Below are 12,650 nucleotides of genomic sequence, written 5' to 3'. Positions count from 1 at the left end.
TACCAGGTTTTGGCCAACAGATCCTCGGGCCGACTTTGAGTAGGATTGAAACAAATGAATAAGCAAATATTCCCAAATGCTCTTTCGGTCCTGGATATGACCTTAAACTATATCCTTTGGTGATGACCCAGCTTGCAGGCTTTGAGGAGTGTGGATCCACCCTTAAATTGCCATTGCTCCCAGGTCAACTCTGACCCAGAGTGGTAGTATCTGTTAGCGTCCCAACTATGAGTTAAATAGAAACCGACTTGAGAAAAAATTAAATAGAGGTATTCTATTAAAATCATTTCTACAAAATCACTGGATTTGGCATTAAATATACCGGAAAGGGTTGATATGCCGCAAAAAAAAAACAATCAACCAAGCAAATGCGCTTTCGAAGTACGGCTTTGTTTCATTTATCAGCTCATTTCGATCAGTGAAGTGTATACAGGACGAAGTCATCCTATACATTTAGTTAGAGGAATAATAGCGTCAACAATCTTGTAGCGGACGAATATCACTGCAGTTTGTCACTGGTTGAGGATTGAAGACATTAGTCGCATTGTCCTCTTAGCCATTAAATGAGTGCATGAAACTCGCCAGCATAATACTTTCATCCAATGCACATTTATTTGCGAAATGCATACAAGTGTAATGTGAAACTGTTGAGTGCCGAAGATGTATATATATATATTTTGTGTTCAAATGTCTCTTTGCGCGGGTGCAAAACAAGAGAGTGGATTCGACGCGTCCGCATGATGCAAGGTCCAAGCGAGAGAAAGAGAAAGCAATATGAACCGGATGCGGAAGGAAGATGTGTCGCTCCCTAGTGGCAAAGCATGGCATTGCCAGAATTAAAGGACGATAATTATGATTACCTTAAAATCACCATTTTGTGTTCGTGTGTACGCTATCGCGTGTGGATCTCGGTTCCCATAAGTGTGTTATACTATGAATATATTGTGGTCTCTTGATCTGACAGGTTTCCAAGAAGAGAATACATCAAATCTGGTCAAGGATAAATCAAAATACTAATATTATCACTAAAGCAACATAAATGGAAAAGGCACATGCATTGAATAAAAGCTAGTGTAGTGTAGCTATTACCGGTATGGTCTTGTTTGGATTTCAACTATTTTATCCATTGTAATGCAAGTATTTTCTTGTAGGCTGAAGTATATAGATGCCTGGTTGTTTTTCCGAAACACTAGGCAGGTTAACCTTTAATACACGAGGATAGTATTCAATAAAATACATATTAAAATTGTCTTCAGTTGGCATCGAAATTCTATCGAGTAATCCTAGTTTTTATTTAATTAAATAAGTTCGAAGAAACCAAGGGTTCTTATTATGGGATTTATACTTGATTTCTATATGTGATATATTGATATCAGAGAGTTCAATCACGGTTCTCCTCTAACTCTCAAACGTTCTGGAACATTTTTTTTTAATATCGAATGGCCATTAAACTATACCGTACTATCTCTTTTTTAATCCTTTGCTTTCACTTCCGTTTATAACGAAAATTTATTGAGTCTAATTCTGTGATTAAATTCAGCATCACTAAGATAAGGTTTACCATTTAGAGTATTAAATGATGATAAAGTATCTTATATTTTATAGGGATTTTATTTTATCATTAACTACTTTGTTATTTTGAATAATCTGCCAGGTTATTTTTTTTGTACGATAAAATGTCTCCCTCACAGGATTCTGGATATGAAAATATTGTACAGCAACACGTTAGAAACTAAAAAAAATATTATAGTATAGCTTTCATATGGTCTTTTTATATTATTTGATTTTACGACAAATATTTTCCTGATTTGCTGGCGCATATAGCTAACTAGTGTTATTCGAGGTAACATTAAGGTTTACCATTTAGAGTATTAAGAAATGTGATAAAGTATTTTATATTTTATAGGGATTTTATTTTATCATTAAATTTTATAGTAATTGTCTGTAATTTTGTAGATGACGTGTTTTCATTTATAGATTGTCGGACTTACTTCCTCATCTTGGTTGTTATAGTTATAGTCAAATTGTATGTTGTTTGGATATTTAGTCAAGAGTTATTTGTAGGATAGACTTGTCACTGAAGTGACATGAACTCAAAAGAGTGCCTAATAGAGTGAAATTGAACTGTTACTTGAATTAATTTAAAATGGAGGAACCTGTGGATATTCCAGAGCATGCTCTTTCATACGTACTTTATTCGTATGAACATTCTGTGAATGTTTAGTGTAAATGAGGACGCTATAGTATTATTATAGCTCTTTTGTTAAAACTGAAAACGTATTTATCTGAGTTTGCAGGGACACACAGCTTCGCCCGGTCGTAAAATCCTCTTAAATATAAAATGTTAATTCATTCAGATTTCATATATATTATTGTCTCTCTTACAGGGGGTCCTGGATATGACATTAAACTACATCCAGTTGTGAGGCCCCAGCTTGCGGGCGTTGGGGAGTGTGGAAATACCCTTTAATTGCCATTGCTCCCAGGTCCATTCTGACCCGGAGTGGTAGTACCTGTTAGGGTCCCAGCTATGAGTTAAATAGAAACAGACTTGAAAACAACAAATATATTCTATTAAAAAATGTTTTTTCAAAATCTTTGGATTCCGATATAATAACCTGAAAAGGGTTGATATGCCGTAAAACAAGAACAACCAACTAACTCTTACAGGGTTCTGGACATGAAAATAGTGTACAACTAGACGGTAGGAATTAGAGTATATTGGTTTGTATGTACTTACATTTATTATAGTATATCTTCCATTTGGTCTGTTTATAATACAAGTTTCTACGACAAATATTTACCTTATCTGATGGCGCATACAGCTTACTAGTATTAGTCAAGGTAACGTTAATTGGAGAATGTGTACTATTCGTCGTTTAAGCAAATCTTTAGTCGTGTTTAAACTTCGAATGCTACACTCTTTTCTATATTTGGTCGGAGTTTATTGATAGTTCGAAGTATCCATATATCATTTTTTTTTGACAAAACCATGCCCAGTGAGATCTCCACCTCCGCGAGACAGTATAAATTTCTTTTTGTATACATTCCAATTCTCTTGAGTTCAACTTGTCTTCAGTAAGCATGCAGCTTCTTTCTAGTATGCATCAAAGTTCTTTCCAGTGGGGATTTGAATTCTATTTCAAAGACATGTGAGTTATTCCAGTATACTTTACACTCTGTCAAGTACAAATTCAAATTACTTTTAATACGCCTACAAAATAACTTTCGTAGTCATTCAAGTACTTTCCCGCATATATTCAGATTCTATGTATAAAATAAATCCTATTATGGAAGTATTTCAATTTTTTTTAGGGAGTTATTAAAATGCTCTCCAGTACGGATTCAAATTCGCTCTTGTAGACATTCAAATTCTATATAAGCCTTCAAATACTCCCTATATATATATATATATATATATATATATATATATATATATATATATATATATATATATATATATATTAAATGGAATTGTAGAAGGCGGTACAATGCAGAAGTAACGGAAAGACACAAGCTGAAGCAGGTGAGAAATTTATTAATACAACTTATAAATACATGAGTACATATTCATATTTCATACACGCCGTATATTTATATTTGCACAGTGGTTACCTGGGAAAGTCGGTCTGGTGGTATGTCCGTGTAATATATTATTTCGAGAAAGATCTCTTCGTCAGATATTTACTTGACTTCGACAAACGTGTTGTTGTGCCTTCTACAATTCCATTTAACTATATACTATACAATGCTTCAAGCAAACTACACCCACCTCTTATATATATAGATATGTGTGTGTGTGTGTTTGTCTGTCTTTTGCCATATTTTCAAACTATCTTTAGCGAAGCTATAAGTCGCAGAGCGGTGCTAGGGGCCTCAAATGATTGAACTTTTTACAGATCGTTTCATATGGGTCTTAAGATGGTTAAATAAAGTGTTAGCCCCAAGTGAAGGGCCCCTGCACATCTGAGAGTTCTCACGGAAGTTACATGGACTCAAAAGAGTGCCTACTGGAGTAAAATAGAACTGATACTTGAATAAATTTTAACTGCGTGGATATGCGGAAAATCCACAGAAGACTCCTTCACATGTAATATATTCGTATTGACATTCTGTGAATGTTCAGTGTAAATAAAAACACCCTGGTATTGTTATTATAGCTCTTTTGTCACAATTGCACGCGCATTTATATAAGTTAACAGGAACACACGGGTCTGCCTGTTCATAAAATCCACTTCAATATAAAATTTAAACTGATGCAGATTTCGTATATATCATTATAAACCAATTTTCTATGCATTCTTTTATTTTATAAAGTTGAAATTTTTAGAATAAAAAAATATATTTCAATATGATTTGGTCCATTAGCTTAAATCGAAACTGAAACCGAAACTAAAACTACTGAAGCAAAATATATACGTGCATATATATATATATATATATATATATATATATATATATATATATATTAATTTTACCTGCTCTGTTCACTCATTGAGCACTATTTTGGTAGACACATGTTATTTCATTGGATGTACTTCTAGGAAACTAAACTCTACAGGCTATATATATATATATATATATATATATATATACGTATATATATATATATATATATATATATATATATATATCCGTATATATTTTGCTTCTATAGTTTTAGTTTCGGTTTCGATTCAAGCTAATGTATATATATATATATATATATAATTAAATAAATTAAATAAACGTAAATATACATAAACGATCACACATATATATATACGTATATATATGTATATATATACGTATATATGTATGTACACATATGTATATTTATATATATTAAAAAAAAAGAAATGTCTGCCTTAAACCACTAAACTAGTTTTAAAACAGATCCTTTGTTCGATAAAATGCATGCCCATTGGCTGATAGGAAAGGGCGCCGTGCATTGGCTAACTAAAACCCTCAACAGAAGAGGACGATATAAAAACAATAAACAACCACAGAATTCGCGCATAAGCCTGATGAATCCTAGATTGGATGAAACGCCGAATATTCAGTGTAGCTAATCGGCATATATATTTTATAAATTACTATATATATATATATATATATATATATATATATATATATATATATATATATATATATATACTTAAGTGCCACTAGTTATAAAGGAACCGAAAAAAAACTAGTGAAGAATTCTTGCTAAAATTATTTATCACAAGTAATGAAAAGTCATAAAAATAAAACGACAGTCACTCGGAATAACAGAAAATTAAGCACGACACACAAAATAATACACGCGCTATCCTATTAATACCCTTAGAAAATACAATTTGAATGTTTTTCGAAGAGAATTTGAAAGTCTATAATAGCTAATTTGTGTGTCTACTGCAAAAAATTATAAATTCGACCAAGTTAATACAGGGCAAAAAGTTTGCATGCCTACAAAAGTAAAATGATAACTTTTCAAGAGAATTTGAATGTCTACTGAAGAGAATTTTTAAGATAAATGGAGAGAATTATAATGGCTAAAAAATAAAATGTTACCGCTTGCTAGATAGAATTTAATGTCTACTAGAAAGAATGCATTCTGGTGACAACTGGTGGTAGTGGTAGTACTAAATGTTTAGATAGAAAAATAAGGACTTCTTTTTCTGTAGATGTAGCGATTGTGATGGTGTTGCTCGTAAAATAAAATATAGTACTTTCATATCACGACTAAATGTGTAAAATGGTGTTTTAAAGCTACCAAAGATAATGGCTATTAGCCTAGATGTATTGAATTTGTATTTCGCATCTGTTGCGACAAACCTATGATACTTTTCTCCAGAAGGGAATTTCAGCGGTCATTTTATTATATATGGAGATGATAGTGCTGATGGTGATTTTATGGCGAGCATGTGTACATGTATGTTAATGTGTGTTATCTGATTGTGTCCATATGAGTATGTATCCAACTCAGGTTGTCTCTGCGCCTAAATATTGGTTTTATCATGATGACCGTGACAGTGGTTTCTGTGTTCGTGAATTAGATGTGTGGTTCGATGTATGCGTATGTGTAAGGCGAAATTAGCAAGACGCACGCCAAAAAAAGAAAAGCACTTCAGTATTTGTTTTGTTTTTACGGATGGAAATTATTTTCTAATAAAAAAGTGAAGATTCAGTAGAAATAAAAAGAATGATTGAAAAAGTTAATTATCGAACGCAAATCAATAGATCGTTGTAAAATCGAACTAAAACAATGGTGTTGATTAGTAATCAGCGGCTGTTTGTGTCCGACAGGTCTGCGAACACATTAGTTGGCATGTTTCGGTGTGAACATGAGCCTGGAATGGATCCATCGTAAATACTATGGTCTAAATATTTAGAGATCACAGGTTCTATGATCGTAAAGAAATATAGACACAAGTTACTATATAAATCGGATAATGTGGAAATATTCTATACCTCTCTACATATACCGTAAAGTGTATCAATATATAATTAGATTTATATATTTGATTAGTGCATGGGGGCGACTGGTCGTAAAATACGCTTAAATATTATATTTTAATTGGTCCCGATTACGTATATATTATTATAGTATCATAATTCTAAAGTAAACAACGGTAAATTTACATGCCTACCCTAACAAAAATGATTTGGGTGCCATCAGCCTCAATCGAAACCAAAAGCAAAGCTGTAGCATTCAAAGCTAGTGATGTTGTCATTGTACCGACGGAACACGTATACGAAATGATTAAAAGTATAAAATGAAAAATATAAGATAACTATACAAAATATATTACGTTGTTTTTCAAATTTGACCCATTTTGGACCCCTTATAAACAACGTTTTCCGTCTTAAGATCCATAATCGAAAGATCCGTAAAAAATCCAATCATTTGAGGTCCCTAGCTCCGGTCTGCGATTGTTAGTTTCGATGGAAATAGAGGTTGAATATATAGAGACAGACACGCAAACATATAGGCTTTTTATATATTAGACTTAGTAGGTAAGGTACTTAAAAAAAAAGAAAATATCATCGATTAGCGTCCAAGAAAATTCACTGAATATTATTGACATAATTCAAGATGTAATCCACTATAACTAAATAGACTGACGAATACAGAATTAAATGGTTGGTTGGTTGTTTTTGTTTTACGGCATATCAACGTTTTTCAGTTTATTTAATGCCGAATCTAGTTATTTTGAGGAACTATTTTTAATGGAGTATATTTTTTTTACGTCAGATTCTATTTACCCCATAGTTGGGACCCTAACAGGTACTACCACTCCGGATCAGAGTGGACCTGGGAGCAATGGCAATTAAAGGGTGGCTCCACATTCCCCAAAGCCCGCAAGATGGGGCCTCACCATCGGATATAGTTTTAGGTCATATCCAGGACCACAGAATTAAATGGGGAAGAGCAAGAATCTTTGAAGTGAAAAATAAATTCGTAGATAGGCTGAGAGGTTATGTAAGGAAAAACACGCATAATATAAAGAGACATAGTAAGCTATAGTATATATCTCATAGCAACACGTACACGTGTGTAAAGCTAACTTTATAATAGCCATATAAAAGTTTCCCGTAAGAGCAATTAACTGACAATTAAAAGTGTCTATGTCTGAATCATTCATAAACTAAAATCAAATTGACAAATAAAATGTACGTGTTTTCTTTATTGTCTTTTGTGTACTTTAAACTAAACTAAGACGGACATATGCTACGTAGCGTAAATAGAATTGCAAGCGTCTTAATCATATAACTTTTTTTCTATAAATTCAGAGCTTGCATGGATGACATAAATCTATAATCTCTCTATATATATAAATAAAATGAACTGATTTTTCCCGTCTGATTTTGACATTAATAGGATTAAAAATCAAGATATTTCATGCAAATATAATATGCACAAACGGCAGAACAATATCTGAGGTGTGTTATAGGCTTATTATTTCTCAAATTCCTCGATAATCTTAGATTTCTATACTTTTTCTGCTGAGAAGTCACGGCCAAAATCGGTTAAGATCAATGGAAGTGGTAAAATATTTTCTCTCTAATAAATTCCTCCTCCCCCTGCCACCACTTAACACCGTTTGGGGATCGTTCACAAGGAACAGTTGAGAAGAGAACACCGGTTTGGCTTCGTAGTTCTTTCATGTGAAGTTATTTAAAATCACTAAACTAAGCTGCAGTGCTCTGTGGCGTAGTGGTTAGCGTGCTGGACAATTCACATTATATTTTCACGTTCGCGCCGACCTACCGTCGTCGTTTTTTTTTTTTTTCCTAAACAACTGGAATGGACTTTTCTTGGTGGCCGAACTGTTAACGTTGCAGATGTTTTTTTTTGGGGGGGGGGGTTTCACACTTTATTTTCCTACTTTTACTCATGACTCCGGGTTTGATCCTTCCTACTTACCTACCGTAACATTTTTTAAAACTCCCCCCCGTCCCGGAAACAAACACTCGGGCAACGCCGGGTACCCCCGCTAGTTACTAATATAGTATTGCTGTCACATTTGGGCTGGTGCATCGGCTACTAGTCTCTCGCTCCTTGACAAGGTTTAAAAAAGAGTCGCAAACCTGATAGGTCCTGAACTGTCCTATAAGCTTCAGCCTCTGTCCCATCGACGAAATGTTGCATCCCTCTGCCTGTTCTACAAGTGTTTTAGTGGTGAATGCTCTGACGAACTGCAATCACTTGTGCCCCCACGACGTGAGCACCCTCGACAAACCCGACAGGCTGCTAAATCCCACCCCACACTGTAGAGATCCCTAGATATAAAATATCTTTCTAGTCCAATAGTTTCTTCCCCAGAACCGCTAGACTTTTGAATTCTATTCCAGGTCCCTGCTTCCCCAGCAGTACTGACGTGTAGAAGTTCAAGTGGAACGTGAACCGACATCTTGCTGCCCAAATCCCTACATAGTACACAAGTATTTGTTGCCCCTGATAGTAGCCCCCTACACCAAAGTGTCAATTTGCCTTGTTTGAGGTGAAAATGTAATAAAATATATATACATAATTATTTTTTTTACTATAATAATTATTAAATACCTACATACACTATTGTTTCATCCTTTCGGGAATCTTCAGTGCAGGGTGTCACGATTAATACCAGTCGAACGATCCAAATCCCGCATCACGAGACATCTCTAGCTCGGTTTAGCGAAGACCTAATCCATTCGGCTACCATTAACCGCGTTAAATAACGTCGAATTTTAACATTTTAATTTTTTAAATGTTCATTTACGTCAGTCAGAGAGTGATCTAATCGTTATACGATGATCTATGCATAAGAGCTAAGTTGACCGACTTTTTAATTCAACTGAAAGTGCTCAACGATAACAAACGAATTTCTTAAAGGGGCTGTCATAATTATTTTTTTACTATAATAATTATTAAATACCTACAGACACTAGTGTTTCATCCTTTCGAGAAACTTCAGTGCACAATACTACTTCTAAGTATATATATATATATATATATATATATATATATATATATATATATATATATATATATATATATATACTTAGAAGTAGTATTGTGCTACATAGTTCAATACAAATAATATAACGACAGTGTACGAGGCAATCGTAATTCATTCCTTCAAACCAGTACCTTTTATCAGACAAGGATTTTTTTTACTTGTTTCTTTTGAATTTTCACATCTTTTATGACAAATTGTCCTGATTGCTTCCCTAACATAAACATAGCAACTCCTGACCGTTGAAATTACCACGTGATCTTTACTCACACTATTACAATCGCGATAATATATTATCACAATGATAGTCAGAAATTGATGCTATATAAAGTAGGGGTCACTCTAATGTATTTGTCCAAGGTTGCCAGATTGGCCTTTTAAAGCCATATTTCGCAATTTGGGTCTTTTTTGAAGCGTTGTATCCTTAAACAGTGTATTTGCTTTTATATTTCTCAAGTGTAACCTACAGAATTACCTAATAAAGGAACAAGCAAAACGTTATGTAGATCATAATATGATCAGAAGAATTTATTTTACACCTACGAATCTCCTAACTGCGTTCTCAGCAATTACTGCCATCCATAGTTGTCGTCTCACCAGGTTTTTGGCCAAGTAAACCTCTGACAGGTTTTGGGTAGGATTGAAACCACCATCTTCAGACAATTCTCACCTGGAACCGTAGAGATTCAACGTTTCTATCCACTGCACCACATGCCCCGAAGGACAATCAAGGTTGGAGTTGTTTCGTCTTATAAATCCACGTTTATTTATTATCTGATCTCTCAATGGTCGGGTCCGTACCGATTGGTATATATAATATTTAATTGGAATTCATTATTGAGATGAGTATCATTTATTAATTTATCTTATTGACGACTATTATCCTCATCTTTTTTTTAACCCGGATTTTAATGCAGAATATTTACCGCCGTGAAACCACTTATATATATATATATATATATATATATATATATATATATATATATATATATATATATATATATATATATATATATATATATATTGGACCATTTGGAACTTACCCATTGGATTGGAAATTTTTAATTCAACCGTTTTGGATTTTACCATTCTTTGATTTTTTTACCCTTCACCAGACTATCCATTCATGTGAAATCTTTTTATCATTTTTCTTTTACCTAGTATTCGCCTTACCTCACCCTTTTTTTTAACCAAGTAAGATCTGTGACTTACTTGTAGTTTCATTAAATACTTTTACATGCAAAATCCGATCCCGCATTTTGCTAATTCCTGCCCTCGTAACTCCGCGGATTAAGGACTATCCACTTATCTTGTGATTCCTTTTTAAATTTAATATATGGAGTAAAAAATGACCAAAACCATTGTATAATTATACACTCATAGTATTGTATTAACATGTGATTATTGTTCGTCTTACACGCGTTCATTGAATAGTTGAATTTGGCAAAACAACTCACCAGGGACGAATATGTGTTTATCGGAAAAAACAAAAAATAAAGAGTTGAAGAGTTTTATTTTTGGTTGGAATAAGAAATATGAAAAAAAAAAAAATAATAGAAACCATTTAAAATTTGCAAATTCACCCGAATGAAAATAAAAAAATAAAAAAAATATCTTACTTATTATAGGATATGCAGGTACCTTTCCGAAAGAAAGTGATTGGATTCAGCATCTATTATGGTAAAACGCGAGATTTGATTCATTAGACACTAATATATATATATATATATATATATATATATATATATATATATATATAGAGAGAGAGAGAGAGAGAGAAAGAGAGAGAGAGAGAGAAATAAAAAGGAGCAAACGAAGTTAAGTGTTCATGAGCGTGTCGTCTGTATTTCGAGGGTTCCTCTAGATGAATGAAATTAGGTAAACAAAAACAAATATTTGAAAATTTATTGGGAAACGTCTGACACTTTTCCAGTTGAGAAACGGAAAAATACGTTGGAAATTAAAAAAAACGTGGGTGAGGTTGCTTTGTTAAAAAGAGGAAGATTTTTAATAACGTCATATAGCCATTGATATATTTTTAAAAGATAGCACATTTAATATTGTTTCTGGATAAACATATGTCCGTTAAAATTCAAATATATGTATAAGAGTGTGTTCCCGAAGAGTGCATGTTCAACAAAGCAAAACTTATACAAGCTAAGAATATCTAAACACTATTAAGAGGATGTTGGTTGTTGGTGTTGGTTGCATTTGTTCTACGGCATACCAACCCTTTTCAGGTCATTTAATGCCGAATCCAATGATTTTGAAGACGAATTTTTTAAATAGAGTATAATTGTTTTTTGTTTTTTTTTATGTCGGTCTCTATTTAGCCCATAGTTGGGACCCAAACAGGTACTAGCACTTCGTATCAGAGTGGACCTGGGAGCAAGACAAGTAAAATGTTGCCCCCCCACCAAAGCATGAAAGCTGGGGCCTCACCATCGGATATAGTTTAAGATCATATCCAGGGCAAATATAGGCGTGTAACAGAAATGAAATGATTGTGTTTTGTTATTTAATTTATTGATGTAGATTATATGTATTAATTGCCATAGGTGATGTTTCTATGGCGTGAGAAGGTTAACCTATGTCTACAATTAAAGTATGTTCTTTTAATAAATGCGTACTTATTAATGGCGCTACACTATAGAGACCTGCGCGTTGTTTATTGTGCTTGATTTTGCGAGATATATATATATATATATATATATATATATATATGTATATATATATATATATATTAACGTCTATATGACGTTATTAAAAACATCCCACACTTTAACAACGCAACCCCCTTATACAATTCCCAATGTCTTTTTCCGTTTCTGAAATGGGAAAGCGTCACAGTTTTCGCAAGAACACTTGTCAAATATTTATACTGATAGTTTTATTTTCTTAATTTCATTCATCTAGAGGGAGTTTCGAATTAAAGACGAAACGTTGATGAGTACACAACTTGGTTTGTTCCGTTTTATTTCTCAATTTTGTCGGAATACTATTTACATTATTCTCATCATATATATATATATATATATATATATAAATATATGTGTGTGTGTGTATGTGTGTGTGTGTGTTATTTTCACATAGGAAATAAAATATTACTCCAAACGATAGGTATGCCAATCGGATTGGATTCTGCACGATTTTGGGCAAATCTGTATTTACATAGACTCGAGTATA

The sequence above is a fragment of the Euprymna scolopes genome, chromosome 41 (genome assembly GCF_053919585.1).
Source record: "Euprymna scolopes isolate OS-2025 chromosome 41, ASM5391958v1, whole genome shotgun sequence".
NCBI classification, from domain to species: Eukaryota; Metazoa; Mollusca; class Cephalopoda; order Sepiida; family Sepiolidae; genus Euprymna; species Euprymna scolopes.
Note: the sequence above shows the minus strand (reverse complement) of the source record.